General features: G+C 38.8%; 1 protein-coding gene across 12 annotated transcripts in view; it reads left to right on the top strand.

Annotated features, from left to right (window-relative positions):
* Positions 1-320: 320 nt before the first annotated feature.
* PALS2 (protein associated with LIN7 2, MAGUK p55 family member) overlaps positions 321-17,349 on the top strand; it is a 105,528-nt gene continuing 88,499 nt past the window's right edge. For 4 of the 12 annotated variants that reach the window (XM_054494340.2, XM_054494333.2, XM_054494341.2 and 1 more), the window contains exon 1: positions 321-451. The gene's annotated coding sequence lies outside the window, so the exon portion shown is untranslated. Of the gene's footprint in view, positions 452-650; positions 1,143-17,349 lie in introns of those variants that run through there. The other 8 variants (XM_054494335.2, XM_063667472.1, XM_063667475.1 and 5 more) reach the window with 7 other exon arrangements.

Below are 17,349 nucleotides of genomic sequence, written 5' to 3'. Positions count from 1 at the left end.
CTGGGAGAGGGCTCCACCTGGGCGCCCAGCCGCGGCGGGAGGGGCGGGGCCCGGCTTCCCGGAGGCGGTGGCACCTCCCCGCGCCCGGGCGCGCGCTCCCCGGCGTCCGGCGCACGCGCGAGGCCGGCTGGGAGCGCGCCCCAGCGGCGGCGGCGGCGGCGGCGGCGGCTGGAGGAGGAGGAGGAGGAGGGCGGCTGAGGGGAGGTTGGCTGCGCGCGCGGAGGCAGCGGCGGGGGCGACCGGAGCTGGGGCAGAGTGGGGAGCGAGGGAGGGGGAGGAGAGAGAGGGAGGCGGAGGGCAGTGAGAGACGCATTTCCAGTTCCCAACTACGAGCCACGAGTTTGCAGATGGGGCTGCTCGGCGGCGCCTGTGGCTGAGGGAGAGCAGCGGCGGCGGGGAGCGACCGGGAGCGGCGGCAGCGGCGGCGCGGAGGCGGCTGAGGTGCCAGCCGGTGAGTTATCGGGGCCCCCACGCCGCTCGGGTAACGGTCGCGCCGCGCGCCGGGCCGGCCGGGGGCGCCCTGTTGCTCGCCGCGGCGCGCCACGCGGGGACCCTGGCCTGCCCCGCCCCCCCGGCACCTGGGCTTCGGCGGGCGCGGGGAAGAGGGGCCGGGCAGGCGGAGGCGGCGGCGGCGGCGGCGCGGGCGGGGAGGCTGCTGGCCACCCCCAGCCCGGCCCGCGCGGAAGGGGCGCTCGGCCGGGCTCCTGCCTCTCTGGCTGCGGGCGGCCGGTGAGGCCGCAGCTCGGCAACGTGTCTGGCCCATGCTGCTGGCCGCCGCTCCCCACGCGCTCCCTGGCGCGGCCCCGACTGGGGCTAGGGCCGCAGACGCGCGGGGCTCCTTTGGGCGCGGGCCTCGGGTGCCGACACCTCTGCGGCGGGAGTCGCGGTGGAGCCTAAATGGAGAGCCGGCCCGGGGGCGGCGTTGCTGTGACTGACACCTCCGGGGTCTGTCCCGAGAGGGGGCGATTCCGCCGGCTCCCGGTTCTCTCCCGAGCTCGGAGTTCCTAGGGGAGGAGGCTTTCTCCAACTACCGCCGCTACTTCCGAGGTACGAGACTCCAGTTGTTTGGCCAAAGTGGCTGTGGGCCCAGCACACGCTGCCGCGGGGGCGTTCGCTGCTGAGATCGTGCTCGCGGATCCTCGGTACGTTTGTCTGAAACCAGATAGGTGCTGGGGCTTTTTTTATTTTGGCTGGGTGGAGGGTCAGTAGGGGAGTCGATTGAGGTATCCGACCGTGTGGTGACAGGATGTGGATTGGTTGGTAGATGTTTTTTTGCCGAAGGACTTTTTAACACTTTACTGGGAGTTTATTCTCAATCCTACCAGTTTCTGGGATTGCAGCTCGAGATTACATTTGTTAAACTTCCATCAGTTGGGTGTGCATCTGTGTAGGGGGTGGGAGGTGAAGCGAGGAAGAGAATTGAAGACTGCCGGGGAAGCTCAGAAAATTCTCCGCATTACTTATAAACAGCCGGGTAAGGTCAGGCTAGCCACGTTTTATTCTTTCCTAGGCCTTTGGAGAGTGTTGGAATTTTACTTTGTGCTTCAAGTATATTACAAGTGGTCTTGTAATGTAGCTGAGAACGTTTGGGGTGCGTTAAAAGGCTCTTCAATTGGAGTATGATTTAGCAGCCATTTCTTCCCGTGAAATCTTGCAAATCATTTGTAAACTTATGTTGGTCTAATATGCCAGGCGAAGTAACATTGTTAGTAATGCGGTATATAGTTTCCTTATATAGGTATAGCAACGGACCTCAAGTAATATTGCTTATTGTAGGCATCTACTGTGCAATGATAGGGTAGTGGGTAGTGGGCCTGATTATAGTTATGTCTTCTGAGGCCTTGTTAACAGTAAACAGAGAAGTTTTGTGGGTTGTGTCATTTTGAGGTCATTTGTACCTTAAATCTATCATATATTTAAATAGGTGTTTAAATGCGTGTTTGCACGATGTGTTACTCTTTAAGGTCCATGTTTCTTTTATTCTAGACTACAGTTACATAATACACAAATGGTAACACTTTTAATTGTTCAATTTTGTCCTATGGAGACTGCAGACCATTTTTATGAAAGAGGTGTGTATGTGTCCTTACTGATGCCACCGAATTCTTGACATCTGGAACGTCAAAATGAATTATTTTACATTCTAGGTTAAATCAACACTGGAAAAATTAAGGTGCTTAAGCAAGTCTAGTAGCTCTATATAAGACAATCTTTTTTTTTTCTTTAGGCCAACTGTTGGATTTTTAAAAATGAATCATATTTTTAAACATTTGAGGGAGCAGTTTGCTTCTTTCTGAGTCTCATTTTAGGCTGAAATTGTTCCAGAACACTACATAGCCTGCTTCTCTCTTTCTCTCCCCACTCCCCCTCTTTTTAGCTTGAGATAACCAAGAAGACATAATTGTGACTCTATGTGTTATCTTTTTAAAAAGTTGTTTTAAAATTGAAGTTAATTGTTTGAATATTTACTATCCTTTACATGCTTTACTATTTAATAATGGATTAGCAGAAGACAACAGATGTTTTAATTAAATGCCTTTCATATTTTTGACATCTGAGCTTTGTTAAAATGGAGTAGCATCATATTATTGCTGAGAGAGTTACAAATAATACAGGGTTAGTGCTAGTCAAAGGCTAATTGTAAAAACACAGCCAGAAAATAAAATTAAAAGAAGTAAGAGGACCCATTTATACTTTTGACATCACTTACTCTAATATAAATTACCTATTGCTAGGTGACTTTTGAAAAAGAGTATCTTGTAAAATTCACATTAGGTATATAATAGTTAATAATTTTTCCTTCCAGAGTGATTCACTTGATGAATGACTAGATTTTTTTTTTTTTTTAATCAGAACTCTACTTCAGGTAAGTAGTTAACCATGTAAGTGATGTGCTGATGTTTATTTCAGGAAGAATGAACACTTACCCATTTGATAAATACTGAACTGTTTGGGAATATGTCAGTTATTCCTTAAAACTTAGGCGGAGAAAAATTATGCTAGTTTTGTTTTAACTGTAAGTTCTTTAGAAAAGTAGTCTTCACATTTATAAATAGAAGAGCAGATAAGCACAAGAGATCTCTTTCCTGATATGGTGCTAGTATTGAATTAAAGATTTTATTTTTTTGTTGTAGGGACCAGTTTTGCTTAGTCTTCCTGTTCAGTCTCACAGAAGCTGCAATGATTTTCCTCCTTTTCTGTTACTTGTATCTGACCACTGGGGGGAGACTTTACAATTGGGCTTGACCATATTCCTCCTTTACATACATTGGCTGCTAATCATCCTGGGCACTTTGCCAAACTGCTGGTAAGTGTGCTGAGGAGGATGCACTCTGAAGCAAGTCTCAATCAAGGTATTTAATGACTTTTCTTTCTTTAACTCACACCACGCTTAAAAGTATCATTCTTTATAGACTGTGTTATTAACAGTCTACTGTTAAGTGGTCTAAGTATGCCTCTAACATAATGAAAGATAAGATTCCTGAATACATTATAGCTTTCAAAGATCCGACTTTACTTGCATTAATCTTAGAAGCAGTGTAGGTTTAATTACTTGCTTAGAGTACACAGATATTAGTTGTCTGGAACGATCTGGAAAGATCATCACTCCTCCGTGAAGTGTATCTATATCCAAACCTCTTTAAACAAATTGGTCTCCTCTTATAAAAAGCTTTTGGAGGAGAAGATATTAAAGCATCCCATGTAGCTAATTTTAGTGTTCATTTCACCACAGAGGGGAAGTTCTTCCTTTATCATAGTCATAGAGATAAGATTAAAGCCCACTACTTTGTTGATCATTAAGCTGTGACCATTATTACCAGATGTAATAAAGTCAAAAGCCTGCTTTCTACTTTTTCTTTTCTGACAGTATTTAACCTTGTTAATGTCCAATTCAATAATAATGAACTCAGTAAACAGAGGCTGTTACATTTATGGTAGTTTAGAAAGAACTTAAGTTTTATGGCCTTCCTTAATTATGATAGACTAATTCAAAGACCTTTCTATAATCTTTATCATAGTAAGTATATTCACAGAGTAATGAACAGAACAAAATTAGTTTCTATTGTTCCGTCATCCTAGGTTATTTTCCTTCTTTCCTTTAAGATGACTTTGCTTTCATCCGAAAATTCTTTTTTCCTTTTTCTTTTTAATATAGTGTACTAGAAGAGATACTTTCTGCTTAGGAATATATTCATTTCTGGCTAACTTTAGGATTGTGTTAAGTACTTGGGAATGGAAGTTTCTAAAAGCCTATCTGTCAGTTATCACTGATACAAGGCAAAATGAGAATTAAAGACAATATAATCTGTCAGAGTTATCACTGATACAAGGCAAAATGAGAATTAAAGACAATATAATGAGTATTTCATAAAGCTCAAGTTATTTTCAAATCCTTTCTACTGTTTGCTAGTTTTATACATGATTTAATCCCTCCTTCACCAGTTTACATCTTTTCCTCTTAAATCTATCATTTCTTTACCCTCTTCCTCCACTTTTTGCTATATTTCATCTACGTTGCCCTTCATTTTGTTCCTCATCAATGCCATGGCTTGCTCCTAACTTAGGGCTTTTGCACTATGTTCACTCTGTTGGGAACTCTTTTCCTAAATCATTACATGAGTGACTACTTTTCATCATTTCATGTTGTAGTTCAAATATCACCTTTTCAGACAAGCATTGCTACCTAACCATCCTTCCAGAATGACACTGGCCTCATCCCCCTCAATCCCATTACCTTTTTTACTTAAAAATTTCTGCAAACCATTTATCACTGTCTGAAATTATGTTTTTATATTATTTTATAATCTCCATACTCACTAGAATATAAGCCCCGTGATATCAATGATCTTGTCTCTTTTTGTTTTTGAGATAGAATCGCACTCTGTCACCCAGGCTGGAGTGCAGTGGTGTGATCACGGCTCACTGCAGCCTGGAACTCCTAGGCTGAAGTGATCCTCCCACCTCAGCCTCCTGGTAGCTAGGACTATAGGCAACAACCACCATGCCCAGCTAATTAAAAAAAAAAAAAATTGTAGAAATGGAGTCTTGCTGTGTGTGTTGCCCAGGCTGCTCTCAAACTCCTGACCTCAAGGGATTCTCTCGCCTCAGTGCCTCAAAGCACTGGGATCATAAGCATGAACCACCACACCCTGCTGATCTTGTCTCTTTTGATTTACACTATGTTTCAAGGACTTAGACCTGTTCCTGGCACATAGCTGTCATTAAATAAATCATCTTTTAAAAAAATCTGAGGTCATGTTCTTTCTGAGGTTTAGGTGTTCAAATGCTCCTTTATAAAATGATAGTAGTATAGTAAACAGGCCTCTTTTGGCCATAAGTAATAGAAATCCATTCTAGTTGTTATAAAGGGGATTTATCGTTCAAATGCAGCCAATGTCCAATGGAATGCAAGGACTGGGACTCCAGTGCCTGCAGGGCACATCATATCTTTTCTCTCTTCTTCTCTGTGCATTTGCTTCACTCCTTCTCTTGCTGCAGAGGACCACTTCTAGTCCTCTTAGTGGAAAATATGGGCACCATTAGTTTCTGAGTTTTCATGATACCAGCCTGGGAAACTGGAGAAAGGTTCATCTAGTTCTTCCCTGTTCAATAAACTATATCTCATTATTAGAACTTGGTTGTACTTGCTGTAACCACATGTAATGGGATTAAACAGACAATCCAAGTAGGTGCCCCTGTGATAATTAATGTTCATACTTACTCATCTGCTGCAAAACATTCATCTCTCCTCTTTTTAAATTTGATCTTGAAATCTGAAGTATCTGAAAAGCACTCTCCTGGAGATATAGAAAAGAAATGTGATGTCTTTCATGGGGATGATTTGCAGTTTGATTGAGGAAGATAAAATATATACAAAAAGGAAATAAAATAAAAATAGCATGATGATAACGGAGGAACTGGTAGAAATATTTGCAATTTGTATGATAAATAAGAGTCTAACTTCCTTTATATAAAGTACCTGCTAACCAATTAGGAAAAGACCAAGCATCAAGTGGGCAAAGATCATGAACAGAGTAATTCTCAGAAAAGGAAATGCAAGTGTTTTGTAAGCATCTGTAAAGGTATTCAACCTCACACATAATACAAATATTATAAATAAAAACTATGAGATACTGTTTCACCTACTGACAGATGGAAAATGTTTGATAATACTTTTGAAGAGGATATTGGTTAACGGGCTTTCACATTGTTGGTGGAAACACAAATCAAAATCTGATGTGGTTGAAATTTCTGAAGAGCATTAAGGTAAATAGAAAAGGCTGGAAATATGCATTAATTGATATAGATGTTTGTGAAAGTGTAAAAAGTTAATACACAACTTATTTGAACACTAACTTGCATTGCTTTGTTTTTGGCTAAAGTCATAAACAAACTGAAACAGCAGGCTTCCTCCCCCAAAAAGAGATACCTTTTGGGTGGTATTTAGTTATGCCTTTCCATTTTCTCCATTCCCCTTTCTTCTACCCCAGTACTGGTAAAGTTGTTTATAAATCACTGAGATTTTCCAATACTTTGTATCCTTCACACAGCCCAGCACTTTGTTACCTACTTAGTAGCACTAAGTAAAGATTTAATTGAAGGAGCTTAGCTTATTACCTTTTTATAGACCCAGTTCATAATTGTTATGCTTTTGGAAGAAATCTTTTATAAAAAGTGATTTTCAATTTCATTTGATAAATGTACTTAGAATATTTATTAGAACAGGCACTAGAGCAATTTTTTATAAATCTTGGTTTATTGTATAGCATATAAATGGAACTTTACTTTTTCATCGTTGCTTTGTTCTGTAGGATATTATTAGATATTAGTTGGGTAGGATTAATATTTTTAAAAGATAGAATAGGGCAGCTGGAGATATGTGGGACTTTTACAGAAAAATGTATGAGAAAGTGTGGGGAAAATGATTCTCTGAGCAGACTGGGGGCCATATGCTTAGGAAAGGAAAAGTGAAGGGTGAGGGATTTGTTTAGAGAAATTCCGTGGTGGAACTCAGAGGGGTACATGTTGGGAGAAGTTTTAACTTAGGAAAATACTAAGCTGATTTACTTAAATGCATACTTCAAGGATAAATATATACTTTATATTTTGTTCTGTAGGTCATTTTTACCATGAAGTGACTCTGGCAGGGATTCTTTACCTAAGTGGGCATCAGAATCCTTTGGAGCTATCCTACACTAAAGGATTCTAATTTAGTAGGTCTGGTATGGGGCAGGAGCATGTTTATATTGTTAAAATCCCCACGAGCCACTATTTGAGTGTAAAATAATACATCCTGTGGAATATTCCATTTTAATAATGAAATCATTCAACAAAGCTTTTGAGGTTGTATATCATTTAGGTAACTCTAATGCTGGGAGTTGGTCTCTCACCAGGTCAATACGTTTGCAAATATCTCATTGATCCCCATTGCTTTACTCTCTTGCATACTCTTCCCTCCTCTGCTTTCTTGTTTCTTTTCTACTAATGAATATTCAGGCATGGTTCTCCAAGGAAGCCATCATTAGGTGGCCTCATCCATAATTTATCTTTTCAGTACAGAACAAATTATAACAGCGCTTATACAACTGGCAAGTACACTCATCACATGAGTAGATGATTTATGTGTTTTCATTCATATGAGCCTTGAACAAATATACCCAGTTTTACTATTTGAGCTTCCTTGTTTTTTCTTCTTGCTGTCAAGAGGTTGGCGTTTAGTCATAGTTAACGCTGATGTAAGCATTTGATAATATTATTGATACCACCATGTTTCAAGGTCTATGTTAAATGCTCTCCACGCATTATCTCATCTGCTTGTTGCAGATTTTAAAATTATATTTTTTAAGTCACTAAAATCTTTTTATGATTGTATTAGTTTTCTGTGACCGCTGTGACAAATTGCCACAGACTTAGTGGCTTATAAATAAATGTATTCTTTTACAATTCTGAAGGCCAGACATCTGCAATCAGTATAATTGAGCCAAAATCAAGGTGTCAACAGGGACATTTTTCCTCCAAAGAATCTAAGGGAGAACTTACTTGTTGCCTTTTCCAGTTTCTGGTGGCTTCTGGCATTCCTTGGCTTGTGGCTACACACTGCAGTCTTCAAGGCCGGCATTTGAAATCTCTCAGCTCTGTGTTTTTCATTTCCCCTCGTGTGTGTGTGTGTGTGTGTGTGTGTGTCAGAAAGAGAAATCTCCCTCTGTAAATGACACTTGTGAGGGCATTTAGTGCTCTGTGGAATAACCTCCCCATCACAAGATCTTTAATCACACCTGTGAAACTTTCCAAATGTGGTGACATTCATAAGTGTCAGGAATTAAGACATAGATATCTTGTGGAGGAGGAGACTGTTATTCAGCCTACCATAATGGTAATTTAAATGGTTCGGAAAAGGGAGGAGGAGTTGATAAGTCTTTTTGTCCCATCTTCATCACTTTCTAAGTCAATATTTCTCAATCAGGGATGATTTTGCTGAACACTCTCCAGGAATATTTGGCTGTCACAACTGGGAAGGTGTTGCTACTACTATGTATAAGGTATAGGTCAGGGTTGCTGCAAACAGTGCACAGGGCAGCCCCCCTCAACAAGGAATCATCCAGCCCAAAATGTCAGTAGTGATGAAGCTGAGAAACGTTATTCTAAAGGCAACTATTGCCAATAGCTTTTTTGGGGTATCCAGAAAAAATTTTGATGCCTCTATTACGAGTAAAAGCCTTTAATCTGATTTGATCAGAACTGGTGGTAGTTTTGGCTGACTGAAAGTGATTTAAGTGAAGAGTCATAAACGATTGACACATATCTTAAATAATATATTACTTGAAAATCTACATTCATGTGTCAGTCTTTTCTTTGACTGTGTCTTTTCTTTGAGTATGTGTCTTTTGCCAGGAACTCTGGGTCATCATTTTTATATAAGCCAATGCATTATCACTGATTACCAGCTTTGGAGTGAGAACTTAAAAGTTTGTGAAGCAGTCTTGTATATAAGATCTAGATTTCTAATGTTTTATGACTCCTCAATTGTTTATACTTGTTTTACCCTTAATTTTACAGCAGTTTATCATTTTGTTTTGTTGTTTTGTCACTTGCTTTTTTGGGGTCTTTCCAAAGCATCAACTGATTTTCATATAAAGAATATAACTCCCGTCTTCTTGTATCAAATACAGCATATGATGCATATAAAGAAAATGAAATCCTATTCTGTAATAATGGCTTGCTAAGGAATTGGGAGTACTAATTCTAGTCGCAGCTCATTTGAACAGCATCCAATCTGGTGATATGGTGAGGGCTAATGTCAGTTGTTTACAAATTCTTGAATGTTTCACAACATTTTGTTTTAGTTCTGTAATGGCAGAGTTTATAAATAATCTATAGAATATTACTATAAATATTGGTATTACCAGATTAGTGCTTGAGTTACTTTTCTAAAAGAAACATTGATTTTTTTTCATTAACTATAATAAGTATTATTTGAAGTTTGAATGTGGCTATCTTCGAGTGGATTTGTCTTCTTTTTATTTACTAGAATATGTATGTCTATATGCACATAATAAAATGTTATATGGAAAATCTAACTTTAGTTACATAAATAAAAAATTATTTGCCTTTTTTTATTCCTCTTTTAATATTCTTCTATCTTCTATCCTTGCATAAGGAGCTAGAAGGTATAAGAAATTCCAATAATTGGGTTTCTTATGAAGAGCTTTGATATAAGAAACTCAGATAATTGAGTAAAGAAGTTTAATTTATTAAAGTTGCTTATTTTTGAAATGATAATCATGCTTTTTTTTTTTTTTGAGACAGAGTCTTGCTCTGTCACCCAGGCTGCTAGATTGCAGTGGCGTGATCTCGGCTCATTGCCACCTCCACCTCGCGGGTTCAAGCAATTCTCCTGCCTCAGCCTCCTGAGTAGCTGGGATTACAGATGTGTGCCACCACGCCCAGCTAATTTTTGTATTTTTATTAGAGACGGTTTCACCATGTTGGCCAGGATGGTCCTGAACTCCTGACCTTGTGATCTGCCTGCCTCGGCCTCCCAAAGTGCTGGGATTATAAGCGTAAGCCACTGTGCCCGGAAATCATGCATATTTTTATACAAATCAATTTAAATGTTTTTTATTTTTTAACTAGTAATCTTTTGGAATGGAGGTCAGTAAAAAAAATGTAAGCCCTATTTTTAAAAGGTTGGAATATCTTGTGAGACAAAGTAGTCTCAGTTTGCCATCACCAACCAATCCTTAGCATTAAGCTCTTGAAAACCACTAGGTAGAGAAATTTTCTGTGAAGGAGTTTAATAATCTTTATAAAGTTTTACTATTCACCCAGTTAAAATGTTAGATTATCATTTTATGCTATTCAATTTGGAAATACCAGATACTATACAATTAGTTTCCATTCACCATTACTTTCTTGAAAGAAACTTTTCACGACTTTCAATAAGGTCCCCCGCCCCCAAATAAAGTGCTTATAAATCCTAGGAGGCATTTTTGAGGATATTTTATTCAGATCCTTTCTTATGTTCACTTAAAAGTTATTGATTCCAACTTCTGTCCTAGAGATAGCATAACTTGGATGTTTGAGATTAAAAAAAAAAAGCTTTTAGTAACCTTTATTTAACTCACTCAGCTTGCTATATAGCCAAGTCGGTATTTGTAGTTTGTTTCCACCCTTGATAATTTCATGCCAGTACTCATCAGAATGTAACCATGGAACACTGACTTGGCTCTGTCTGTCCTTATTCTCATCTCCATCCCCTCCTTTCCAACACACTGCAATTCTAGATTGAAGACTGCAGATTTATTTATTTATTTATTTATTTTTTTGAGACAGAGTCTCACACTGTTGCCCAGGCTGGACTGCAGTGGCAAGATCTCGGCTCACTACAAGCTCTGCCTCCCGGGTTCATGCCATTCTCCTGCCTCAGCCTCCCAAGTAGCTGGGACTACAGGCGACTGCCACCTGCCTCTGTTATCTCTTCTAAAAGTGTGCACCACTAACATCTTCTACTCCTACTCTGCCATCTATCTAGTTCCCTTCTCTTTTATCATCCAAACCTGGAGTTCCCTCTTTTGCAAATTATCTCCAAAAAGAGCAACTTAGAATTTGTTACTCTCCAGTAGAAATTTTCACTAAAAGCAAGTCTGTTTATATATGTATACACTGGTATTACACAAATACAAAGATTATGTAGTTTATTTGAGGGAAGAAGCAGTTTCTTTGTATTCCCCCAGTCAGGCATCATCCATGAACATAGGCTTTGCTATTTTTTTTTTTTTTTTAATTGAAGATGTTAGGGGAAAACACAGTTTAGCCATGTAAGTAGTGTTTTATCATGTGTGGCAGACTGTAAGTTCCGAAAGAATTCAGAAGAAGAAATGTTCACCTGTGGGGAGAGACTTGCTACTTATTTGCTACTTGATTGACTTAATTTTGAGATGAGTTCAGGGACTCATTTTAGCTCTAAAATTTTGATTCTACGTAAGCAAGAAATAGGTCATAAGCTGTGTAAGTATGGAATAACCAAGGAAAAAAAGTAGTCCTTAGATGGAATGAGTAACAAGAGTGAAGGCAATTGGGTGAGAATTAGATACGTGGTTGTGCATATAGGAAGTAAAATGATCAATGTGGTTATAACAGAGAGTTTATATTAAGGAATAAGAGTGCATTAGGTTGAATAGATGGAAAGCTAGATATTAAGAAGAGAAATTTAAACATCCCCAGATGATAGAAAATCATGTTTTTCTAATGCAATCTGGTCATTAAAATGATTTTTTAACATGATTGGTGTGATAGTCTTACGCCGAGTAGATTACAGTGAAGAAGAGAACGGTAGAAGAGGCTTGTGGTAATAATTTAAAAGTGAATTAAGGAGAGCCTGAAAGACAGTGGTGGCAGAGGGAAGGGAGAGTAAAAGATAAATATAAGGACATTGCAAATTCACCAAGACAAACCAAATGACATAGGGTGTCTTGAGGTTTTCAAAGAATTCCTAGGCAAAGGCAGTGTCTGGATTTTCAGGGTTTGGAAATTCCCCGCCTGCCCTGCCCCCCAAGATTCTAGTCTTTTCCCCAAAATAAACACAGGTCTTGTTTAAAGGTTTTTTTTGTTTGTTTGTTTTGTTGTTGTTATTTTTATTTTTAAATAAGTTGTTATGGCCCCTAGATTTGAGCAGGTTGTTCTCATATTTGACTAAGTTAATACTAAAGGATGGAAAAGTTCTTTAGAGACTACCTACTTGGCTATTAATTTATCATTTATCCCTGCATTATATACTGTTAAAAACAGTGGAAGGACAAAGGACGTTAACTGGAATGACGATGGATGAGCGTGGGTACTGTCATATAGGGGAGGGGAAAGAGCAGAGGAACTTTTAAATTATTAAATTATTATTATTAAATTAGAGGAACTGAGAAAATAAAGATACTGATAGTAAGGAATATGTTATTTTTAATTTTTTAATTTTTTTTAGACAGCATCTCCCTCTGTCACCCAGTCGAGTACAGTGACCTGATTGTAGCTCACTGCAACCTTAAATTTCTGGGCTCTAGCGATCCTCCCAAGTAGGTGAGACTGCAGGTCCACACCACTATGCATAGCTAATTTTTTTTTTTTTTTTTTTTAATGTTTTTAGAGTCCAGGTCTCACTGTGTTGCCCAGCCTGGTCTCAGAACTCCTGGTCTCAAGCCATCCTCCCTTCTTGGCCTCCCATAGTGCTGGGATTACAGGCATGAGCCACCATGCTAAGTTTTGTGGGGAAGTGTGGAAAGTACGTGGCTTGATTCTTATCAGAAAGTTTCACTTTACTTTTGGTCTGAGTCTTCCTCTCTGACATCTTCTTTTCAATTTCATAAAAGAACACTATAGCAAATACATCTTACAACCATGACCATACTGTCTCTAGAAAGCCAGAATATTATGAAACATTCAGTAGGTGAGCAAGAAAAGTGGAGTGATTCTGATGCCAGAAATAGCACAGAGCTAATACAGTTTGATCTATTTGTTATTTAGAATATACCAGTGATTCTCTAAGGGGGCAGTTTTGCCCCCTAAGGGACATTTGGTAATATTTGAAGCCATCTTTGGTTGTCACACCTAGGGGTGGGGTGCTACTGACATCTAGTGGGTAGAGGCCAGGGTTGTTACTAAGCAATTCATTGGGACAGACCCCACAACAAAGAATTATCTGGCCCCAAATGACAGCAGTGCGAAGATTGAAAAACCCTGGAATGTAGAGTAGGCAGGTTCTTCCCTGGACATGTTTGGAGACATAGGTTGATTTTTTTTTACTTCCTTTTCTTCTAGGCTTGACCAGATATCATCCTGCCAACAGCTTACAATACCATATAGATTCTTACTCTTTGTTTCATTGTGTTCTTATCTTAAGGGTATATCTTAGACACTTCAATTAGACAAATATTTCTAAATATTTCTACCCATCTTCATTTAGGGTTGCTTTTTTCTGCTAAGTTTGTTTTTCTGTTTTACCACTTTATCTCTTGAGGGATCACTCTAGTTTTAAATAATTGAGGGCCTCTGATGATGTATTTAGGTATTCTCTTTTACATTTTCATGTGCTTCAAGTCCCAGGTCTGGGTTGAGCTAGTTCTTGAGTCCAGGCTTTTTTCATATACTGTTTGAACCTGTTCTGATTTTTTAGTATATAAAAAGTTTAAACAACAAGACCCTTAAGGGAAAAACTATCTTGGAATTCTTTTAGAATAATTTTATTCTTGCCAACAGATGAAGATTGCCATACATGTAACAGCTACATACAAAAAGACTTTATAATGGTTTATAGCACTAAGTGGAAAACACTGAAATTCTAGAATGAAACAGGGTTTGCAAGGACTTCTGTTTGGCTTTATTGTTTTTGTTAAGCAGAGCCAAATAATTCATCATAATATGAAGATAAAAGTTGAATGAATGTATCATAATTGAGAAAGGGGTATGTTTTTAGAAAAACAGTTTATTTTTTCCTTATACCACCTCCATTTGATGTTGATGTAAACATATTGGCCATTTAATATAAAATATAATTCCAGTCTGCCTATGTATAACAACTACACTGTACAATAAAAAGAGACGGAAAGCAAAAGTATTTCTATACTGTAGTGGTCAGGATGTGATTTGTAGATCCAAATTTTGTGTGTGTGTGTGTGTGTGTGTGTTTGGAAAATTTGGGAGGCAAAGTTCTCGAGTAAGTGCAGATCTTCTTTTAGTAGATACTTCCTGTCTGCTTCGTATACACATCAATTATATATTCATCTTCCATTTTCACCTGTACAGGTGTTTCATTAATTGGCCTCCCATCACATCCAAAACCAAGTTGCCTCATTGATAGATCAGTTGTTAACAATAGGCTCTCATTAGTTTGCTAAGTGATATACTCTTGAGCTGTACCACTGAACCATTCCAGCCCACCGCTGCAACTCTATATGGTTATTTTTTTGGGTCTTGACTCCTTTCTTGGGCTTTTTGTCAGCCATGAAAAACATTACTGTTGCAGCTGCTGCTTCTCGAAAGAAGTTTCAGGTACCTCATGCATGTGCACACAACCAGCATTAGTAAGTAAGCGTGTTTTAATTCTGGAGATATTTTACCTAAGAAATATTTAAGTGTATGAAGAGACTACTTTTCTGAGCATAGAAATTTCAGGGCAGTCAAATGCATTTCTGTATTCTTAATACTCTGAACAAGCTAGTATACCTGGAGGGAGGAATTTATGTTGGTTAATGAGTAACATAGTTCTGCCATCCCATTACTTATTTATGATCAATTTATTTTTAATTAAGCTTTTAAAATTATTAATGCTACATGACATGCAAAGTTAAAATCAGCATGGAAGAATGAATGTACCATGAAAGTTAAAGGTTTCTATCCCTACTCTTACTTCATAGAGTTAATCATGGTTAGTAGTTTCAGATTTAGTTATATTAGTAAAGTGGTTCTTAATTCATGACTGGCATTTTTGGCAGTACTATACTTTGCAATGCAGAATTGTCCTGACCTGAACACTACTCAGGTGTTTAGTGTCCCTTAATATTTGGTTTTCTACCACAGTTACTGAGACAATCAAAAATGGCCTAGTACCTTTCCAAATGCTCACTGGGGAGAGGTGGTATGCTAATTTTAAAAAATATACATCTTAGAAAGCATACGTTTATGTTTTCAATTTCGCACAGTAAGTATTGACTCTAGTATAAAAGAATATTTAAGTGCGCACAGACTTCTTGAGGGAGGCCCAGAGAAAGTCCACTTGGAAGTGTGCTTACTTCTAAAGTCTTAGATTATAAGATTTTTCAATCTTACCTGCTTTCTTTCCTGATAGTCTTACTTTCTTGTGTTTTCAGCTACCTGTCTTTTTGTTACTGTTTTATGATTTTTGAATTGTGTGCACTTGCTTCGCTGGGTTTTATTGGAGGAAATTCTGTGCAGCCCAGTTAGAGGACACATTCTTTCCAAGGTTTGCCAAGGCTTTTCTTTGGCACCTGTGGAAGCCACTGACCCAAGACCACTTTGTAGTTTTTCTGCTTGGGGTGTTCCGAACTAGGCAGGTAGGTATATTTGGAACCCTGAATCCTTGAGAGTAGGCTGTAATTACTAATTCTCAGGTGCTATTTTTTCTGCTAATATGGAGTCCAATCTGAGACAGGCCAACTTCCTTATTGTCTTCCGTGGCCAACAGGCATGTTTTTATTAGACTACTCTTACAAAGTAGGGGTTAGTCGTATAAGGTCTCAGCTTCATGTGGGAAGGTCTAAGTTGCATTCTTCATCTTGAACAGGCCAGGGCCTAAATGGCAGCTTCTGAACTCCTGGTTACTGAAATCCTAAACACCCCAGGGCAGTCATAACTTCAGTACCTACTTACTAGTTTGTTTTTTCCCCTTCATATTGGCCCACAGGGATATTCTTGGGGACTTTTTTTTTTTGAGAGGATGTTTTCAGTATTTTATTTTGCATTTTTAGAGGTTTTGTGAGGTAATTATTTTCAGATTTTCAAGGGTACCTTCTTTGCCAAACCAGCAAGCCTTTCTTATCTGTTTTCTAACTTCTAAGCAGTTCCTAAAACTTCTGGTTTGCTAATCTCTTTCTCTTTTATTTTTGTCTCACCTCCCCTCCAGTATTACTGCTGTTTTATTCTTTTTTAAAATTATATACCTGTTTTGTCATTTCAGTGGGACCTCAGGAGGGAGGGAACATAGGCATGTGTGTTCAGTCTTCCACTTTAACTGGAAGTGTGTCTAATAGTTTTGAGGTCTACTATGTCTATTAGGGCCAACTGACCTGAGGAAAAATCAATGTAAGTACCTTTCCATTTAACTGTCATTTTAAGTTTAAACTTAAAAAGCATGGTCTTTGGCTGTAAAAGAGGGACAGGGTCGGGAATGGAGGATGACATGCAGACCATTATGCAGTTGAGCAAGGCCTCACTGAGATGGGGGGCAGTGTGTAGCTTGACCTACATGGGCTCTTACCATAAGGTCTAGCTATATAGAGCAAGTCAGATTACAATGATGAGAAACCAGAATTTTAAAATTTCATCCAATGAGTATTTATTAAATATGATGTGTCTGGAGTAATACTAAGAATTAGAGTACAAAAATAAATAAAATGCCATATCCTCAGTGAACCCACTAAGTTTGTGTTAGAGATAGGCATGTAAATTAAAATAGTTAGTTCTCATTATTCAAGATAGTTATGGTGTATAAAGTCTCTGCAAATGCAGAATTATCAAATACTGAGCTGTGTTGCTTCTAGGGGAAATGCAGGGTTAGGTTCCTGCAAGCCTTTAGTCACAGTATGTTCATCAGCTGGTCAATCAATATATAGCCTTTTTTATGTGTATTTCTCTTTAAAGATACTTTATTATATATTATTGATTCATTAACATTGTACTCATAGCCAAGCTTACTATATCTTATGCCTGAACAAAGCTTCTCTAATATGTATGTTTTTCTGTAAAGCACACCAGAGCCTTCTCATGATAAACACTAGATAGCACTTCAGTGGTATGATTGGGGACCATTTCGTGAAATCACAAACAACAGAAAAATGCAAAAAAAAAAAAAAAAAAAAGTGGCACAAAATAAGCTATGAAAAAGATACTTGTTTTTAGTATGAGAGCTGAAACAAGAAAGCAGAGTATTGCTTTCTTCCACCTCAGCTGGGACTGTGCAATATTGGGTGACTCAAATTTTTCACCACTCTGTGCATATCCACTAATGACCACAAAAGCTCTGTAAGTATCGATTATTGGGTTAAGAGTAAATTTTAGCAAGTAGGCAAATTCGCAGACACAGAATAATGAGGATCAACTGTACTGTATAATGTGGTAAGTGCTGTA

This window comes from Pongo pygmaeus, chromosome 6, assembly GCF_028885625.2.
Source record: "Pongo pygmaeus isolate AG05252 chromosome 6, NHGRI_mPonPyg2-v2.0_pri, whole genome shotgun sequence".
Lineage (NCBI taxonomy): Eukaryota > Metazoa > Chordata > Mammalia > Primates > Hominidae > Pongo > Pongo pygmaeus.
This window is presented reverse-complemented; position numbering and strand designations above follow the sequence as displayed.